Raw genomic sequence first — 7,896 nt, 5'->3', positions numbered from 1 at the left:
ACAAATCTACTTACAAAATAGGCAGAGAGCCTCACTATCTGGAAGGGTTGCCATAAGCAGCTCATTGATCTACGCAGGTTTCGTTATTAATTCAATCACTACGATAACTCAAGAAAATCACGTATTAAGTTCCAAAAATCCTGAATTTAGTTCCGTAAATCCTGAATTTGGTTCCGAAAATTCTGAATTTGGTTCCGAAGATTCTGCATTTGGTTCCGAAATTCCTGAATTTAGTTCCGACACTTTTGAATTTAGTTCCAAAAATGTTGTATTTAGTTCCAAAAACCTGTTTTTAGTTCCAAAAATCATTTTTTAATTCCATTACGAATCCAATTAGCCTCCGAGAACTCAAGAGACTCCTGTGTTTAGTTCCGAATTACGATAATGTGGGTATCGATAATATATAGAGATTCGTTTTTCAGTTCGACACAAATTTTTATGTTGTAATGACAAATTTCACTATGAATATATTTTTGTCAACATATTTGGTCTATATGAAACCATAATATTTTGCCGAAATCTCCGCTATGTCGCATTTTGGGTATAATGCGCTCTATATTACGAGTTGGAATTGTTCGCATTGACTTAAACCAGACTTACTTCTCCAACAGCTTGTTCATGTGGTATAAACGCGATTTTTCCAGTTATATTATCTGTTAATGATAAGAAATATAATATTGTTCTACTGAAAACCGCGATGAGGAACATTTTTCCATAAATATTGTTGCTACTGAGGAGAAGATAATCCATTCCGAAGTGTGCAAATAAAGTTACTATTTAAGAAAGGTCTCCCAAAAAAGAGCCTTTGTAACAACAAAAACTTGTTCCACACTTAACCCATTGAAGGTATAGTGATGAAGTTAAACATCTGCTTATAAAGGCTATATACTGAAAGCCCACGTACAGTGTACACAGACATACCTGTACGTGAAGGTCTATACAGTGCATCGATGTCAGATAAACCAGTCTTTTATCCTTTCCGTATAGGAGTATAGCTGTTAATTTAATTAACAATATAGCAGTTAAATTCCTGCATACTTTGATGAATAGCTGATTCGCACAAGCTAGATACGACATTCGTGAATAACTGAATCAAGGAGGTATGTTACCCTGCCTGATCTTGCCTTGATGCGCTTAATCAGACCATTGAAAAACATTTTTTTTAAAAAGAGAAAAGCGTTTAAAAAATAACAGTTTGGATAAAAGCATGATTTAACAGACTGAACGAATATCCAAGTTTCGCCGCCAAGGAAAAGAGGACAAAAGAAAGCAAAACTATAAACAAGATGATTTAGTTTATATTGGTTATATTGTATTTCCACTAATTAATTGTGAGCAGTGAACAAACTAACATTCCCGTCCGTACAATTCTGATTATCCCGGCACACAATCCTCTTATCAAATTTGCTTTTTTTTTGTCATTCATGCAATGTTTTCCTAGACTGTGTTTACTAGTCTGTACCATAAAATAAATAACATTTCAATTTGATTGTTTCTTGGTCCCAAAGGTTTGTGATTATCCGGCAGTTTTAACTATTTAATGATGATCTCAACAATCCTGATAACTGCCAGGATTCATAATAACATTTGTGCAAATCGTGGTCATTCCTCTGTTTATGTGTGTGTGTCTGCCGTGGAGGTATTTTCAGGCTTATTAGCAGTGCCGGATTTCCCGATAAGAAGATAAGTTGAGGACCAAAGCGACCGGAGTTTCCACGGCCCATTGTCTCAAGGCCAAGAGGGCACCATAGGTCCTTAGGGTTTCTACGTAAATAATACAATACAAGATGTACCAAGCTTCCATTTTGTTTATTGTGCCTGTCAAAAGTGGTGGATAGGGCAAACATAATGTGGTCTGTTGTATAGAGGGATGAAACGTATGTTCTAATTAGGTAACAGCTGTACATTTATTATCATAGAAAAACAAATTTAGCTTGAAATGTACTATTGTTTTGTCATAGAGAGATTACTTCTAACCTCAGTATTGCTATAGAAATCATACATTCAGACCATCTATAGAACCTGTCTGACAAAGACAATAGGAAGCTTTGACCAATTACTGTGAAATAAATCATCGATTCTACCAGGGCTTTTTTCATTTGAAATATAGTGAACCTTTTAGCAAATAGTCAAACGACTTTCTCGCGATATTAACAATGCAGGAATCTAACAAAATAGTGTAGGCTTTATTATTTGCGTGCAGAGAATGTTAAAGTTACAAATGCAGCAATCTTGTTTTTTTAATTATTTTAGTTTTATAACTAATTTAGTGGTTTACAAATTATGCGAAATAAGTGTACGATATTTGAAAAGATAAATTTCATTTCTCTTATTCTTATATGACAATATTGCTGTAATGTCAAGTTCTTACGCAATGAAGGCAACATACTACATCAATGGATTTGCGATAGTGTGGGTGCATATATATATATATATATATATATATATATATATATATATGGAGGCTGAAATATATACTTTTGGGACTCATCAGGCGAAGGTAGATATCGAACCCCGGATCTTCGTGTCACGAACCGAAGTCCGTACCACTCGACCACAGTGATTCTACTGGTGTATTAAAGCGTTTAAATTGGCTTTGAATAACTGTCATTAAGGGCGTATTACGCAGGTGTTATGATTGTACAGACTGCACCCCTGGCGCTTTAAATCTGACAATTTTACACAGAATAACCACTCTTTAGGCAAGCCAAGCCGTAAATAAGAATTGAATGAGTAGCAAGTGGTATGACAGATATATAGTAATTCAATAAAGAATAACACACCAGAAAATTCCACTTCACGACCGGTTTCGTCCTTTTGGGACTCATCAGGCGAAGGTAGGAATCGAATCCCGGATCTTCGTGTCACGAACCGAAGTCCGTACCACTCGACCACAGTGATTCTACTGGTGTATTAAAGCGTATAAATTGGCTTTGAATAACTGTCATTATATATATATATATATATATATATATATATATATATATATATATATATATATATATATACATATATATATATATATATGTATACATATATATATATGTATATATATATATATTTATATATATATATATATATATATATATGTATATACAGGCGCGTATCCAGGATTTTCTAACCCGGGGGGCGCGAATTACTATCTAAGCGGAGCGCCACCATCGGTTGGCGCGGTGCGTACAAGAAAATTTTTGGTTTAGATACCCCCCAGATCACCGGAAATGGCACTTCTCGGGCTTGAAAATGAGCAACCAGATGTACACTTTTGCCTGAGAACCAAGTATTTCCCAAAAGTTTTTTTTCCATCCATAACCTTTTTGAAGATTGTCACCAGTCACACATCATGTTCGACCTGATTGCATGTCCTATGGATCATTGCTTTTGTAGGTGATTCTACGTCACGGCCCACAATATCCGAAAGCCCCACTTTTCAAGGTTTTAAGCCCATTATTTGTTGAGAATTTGAAAATTCAGATTTCTCGTGAATAAAATCACTTGAAAACATACCCATAATGTTGCACAAAATTCAATCTATGGATAACCAATATAGAGAAACCTCCTGCAAGCTCTAACAGACTGGTAAAAATTGCACGAGCAGAGGAAAGTATGATGAATAATGTTGGTGAGGAAATTTTGGAAAATTCAGACAGAGTTAATTTATTGGTGTAGAAATATTGCAACCTCTTATAATGGCTATTGTAAAACTTGGTTGAAGGAACAGAAAAATGGCAGATATTTCCGATATCAGGTATATCGAAACCGAACACTACACACATAGGCGTAGGTCCCGTAGGAGGCGGGGGCTGCAGCCCCCCCTCCCCCCGCAACCAAATTTTTTCGGACACCTACTGAAAGAAAATTAAATAGCAATGAATAGCTTAAAAATGATCTCCGTGGTAATTAAAATAAAGTTGTAAGCTTGGCCGACATTACTACTGTAAAAGAGAGTTTTGACATAAATGGATCTGTATGCTTTTTCTCCATCTACATAAGATATTTCGTTGTTTACATTAGCATTTGGCGGTATACTGTGCAACTTTCACGTACCGTGCGGTACACGATGCCATGCAATATAATGAGCGATGTTTGCTTATATGATATTGGCATCGATATGTTGAACGCGCGAAAAATTTTGGCTTTTTTTTCGGGCAAGTCATTACAGCCCCCAAATCCAATTGGGCTCCTACGCCTTTGACTACACACATAGACAGTTTTTGAGGCTGTTCATCGTGGAAAATGCATTTCAATGCTCACTGATATGATGTTATATCTGCTCTTTGCTTTACAAATTCGAACAGGCGTGTAACGAGTAATTGCCTGTAAGCAAACTATCTAAGCGAAGCGCCACCATGAGTTGGCGCGAAGCGTACAATAAAAATTTTGGCCGAAAATGCCTCCCAGATCGCTGGAAATGACACTTCCCAGGCCTTGTAAGTTGCATCTAAGCATTGTCTATTTTGAAATTACTAGCGATGTCATAAAGAAAATTTGCTCGGGGGGGGGGGGCGGTCGCCCCCTTCCCGAAATGTTCCCCGACGACTCGGTCGAGTTCAAGACCAGCCACAGTTGGTTCCATATAGCACAATTCTACAATTGTTTAAGGCGTCCATACACACACACACGCGTTATGATAGACCATATATAGTATTTATATAGATACATTAGTGAGAGAGGAAAAATGGAAACGTCAAAAATGGAGTTGTCGATGTAAGGGGTAGGGTGAGGCGCACACCCCTTCCGTAATCCTTGATCTGTCACTGGCTACCTGTGTATATAATAGGGATCAGCGCTTTAACTATGACTGTTCCTCTTTCTCTTCCCGAGGTCTTGGCTATCTTCTACTCCCTCCTTTCTCCTTTTTCCCTCTTTTTCCCTCTTTTTCCCTCTTTTTTTCTTTTTCTTTTCCCTTCCTTCCTCTCCTCCTTTTCTTTTTTTCCCCCTCCTTTTCCCTTTTTTCTTCTCTTTTTTTCTCTCCTCTTTTCCTTACCCGGGGGGCGCGCGCCCCCAACGCCCCCCCTGGATACGCACCTGATATATATATATATATATGTATATCCATCCATTCATCGATTTATCAACAGGCCACCTGTCCGACCAGTTCATCCATACATGCATCCATTGATCCAACCATCCATTTGCCGATCCGTATTCGTCGATTCACCCACCCGGTTTTCCATCCAATAATCCATCCATCCATTTATAATCAGTTATCTACTTCTTAGTATCTTATAGTTCAATATGTTAATTACCTTTTCAAGTTTCATTCAACTGGAAGACTGTAACCACATTATTGAATTACAGGCAATGGATCGCCTCATGAAACAGTATAAAGATTCCGACGAAAACATGATCAAGGTGAATACTTTTAAACGTTCCTAAACCTAAGGTTTTTGTCATCACGTCTGACAAATCATTACGAGCAAGTTCTGCTGATAAACTGTACAAGAGGTCAGTGTGTATATTCTTATAATGATATGTTCGTTATTTACTCATATCCACTCAGTTCATACTATACTTTTACTGACAGTATGTCATGTTAAGGACTGTTCATACTAAGGACTGTTCATACTAGTGTCAGTCATGGGCGTCAGCAGGTTTCAGAAAGTGAGGGGGACACTATACTATCTAAGCGGAGCGCCACCATTGGTTGGCGCGTAGCGTACCAGAAAATTTTGGGTACATAAGACCCCCTAGATCGCAGGAGACGGCCTTCCTGAGTCGTTTTTAGTTACATCAGAACCAGATCTGTGAGGAGAAATTTTGTCTCACAAAACTAAATCCCGACAGAAAGTACTGGTAGAAAGATGCCGTTCTGACACCAAGGGAGACGAATTACACAGCGTCCACCTCAAACGAAATATTGAAAAAGTGGCGCCGTCACCTCCGGGATGAGTGGAGTGGTATATATAATACATGCATGTAGGTGCGAGACGTCAGTTGTTATGTGCCCAGGTACTTTAATAATAATAATCAGAAAAAGGCACCCCACGCAGAGCGTGTGTAGCGCCTAGCCGGCACTCAACAATAAAGATCTACCATATCCGGCGAGTACATGTAGCCTTAATTACTTAACCCCTACACCCCTATTCGTCCGTCCAGTCCAAGGGACTGGAGGTAGTGATATGAACATAGTAACTCATCACCATCTACCTGTATGGCTTACCTAATCCCTTGGAACCCATACAAACAACATGTGTGCAAGATTCAATACACTTTCGAATGGTCTCCCCCCCCCCCCCCCCCGAACGAATTAAATGGGCAGATTTAGGATATTGGGAGAATGGGAGATAAATGACGGTGCAAGTGATAGATAGCACTGGCCCAGGGAGTCCAGATTTCTTGACCTTAAATAGAAAATCGCGCATATGCATGTGATTTTTTTTAATAACTACTCTGAAAAGTGGGTGGGACAAATGATATGATATCCCCTCCACTTTTGAAAGTGGGGGGGACATGTCCCCCCGTCCCCCACCTGTTGACGCCCATGGTGTCAGTAATAGTGCTTCGAAGCATAACATGGGAGGACAATGTAGAGTAGTATTCGTATTGGCAAATTGTCCCAATTAAGTGACTAAGCTCGTTATATTTTTTCATTTAAATGTTATCAATTCAAACTTTCAAAAGTTCCTAAACCTAAGTTTTTTGTTATCTCGTCTGACATATTTATGCTTGGACAGGTCATTGCGTGTATGTTCTGCTGATTAACTATACAAGAGCTCAGTGGGTACTTCATGATAATTATATGTTCGTTATTTATTCACATCCACTCCGTTCACCCAGTTGGGACAGGTTTTCTACAATGTAGTTTAATGTCCCGCTTCATACTATACTTGTAATGACAATATGAGCAGTAGTTATACCATGTTTCTCTCATGTTAAGGACTGCTCATACTGTCAATACGAGAACATTGAAGCATAACATGGGGAGGACAAGTAAAGTTAGTAATAGTATTGGTAAAGTGACTGAATTCGTTATATTTTTTTCATTTTAATGTGATCAATTGCAAGCCGTGTACTCCAAATTCCACTGTTATTCGCTAGATATGTATTTTGTACATCTTTGTTTCAGTTATCAGCCTATAGACAAAGAAATAGATTTTATAAACACAAACAACGGATGCGTTCGTCGCATATGCAACGAGGGGGGCTCAGTTTTAGCAACGTTTTAATTTAATGGGACAATTAAATCTCATTCCTGCATTTTTTCAACAGCTTCCGGAGTGTCCGTGGTGCAAAACCCCATAAGGAATAACAAGAGATATCAAAATATAATCAGGGCAATCAAAATTGACGTTGAGAAAGTTAATATTCAAATTAAAGGAGATATCCGAAAAAAATCAGAGGTAAGTTTTCTGATTTGAGTAAAAGAATAGATAAGGCCCGTAATGGATCAGTAACCACCAATCGTGACCAACGACTCGAATTGACCAAATCTACAAAACGGAGAGGACTTCGGCAGGATACTCAATGGCGTATCTTTTTCAACAACTTGAAAGAGAAGTTTGACAAAAGTCGTTACAGGATATCTCTTGAAGACCTCTCCGGTACTAACATTATTTTGGATATGTGCGATACATTTCTGCAGATAAATGACGTTCGAGCCAAAATATTGAAAGGTATGAAACCTAAATTGTTTGCAAACATGAATGAGTTGATGGCTGTAGAGGCGATGGGGTTCCGTAAGGGTCATTAGTTTAAAGGTGGCAATGGACACATTAATGCTTTACCGTAGGTGAATGTGTTGGTGCTTTCCAAATAAGTCAACGACCAGAATGCAAAACGTGTATCGGTGGTTTGAGCCATCGGCTATAGATGCAAGCAATTCCCTGGCGCCAGAGATGGACGGTGCAAGTTTCGCTGCATATTCAGAGGAAGCTCTACCGATGTGCTTAATTT

The sequence above is a fragment of the Apostichopus japonicus genome, chromosome 3 (genome assembly GCF_037975245.1).
Source record: "Apostichopus japonicus isolate 1M-3 chromosome 3, ASM3797524v1, whole genome shotgun sequence".
Taxonomy (NCBI): Eukaryota; Metazoa; Echinodermata; class Holothuroidea; order Aspidochirotida; family Stichopodidae; genus Apostichopus; species Apostichopus japonicus.
Note: the sequence above shows the minus strand (reverse complement) of the source record.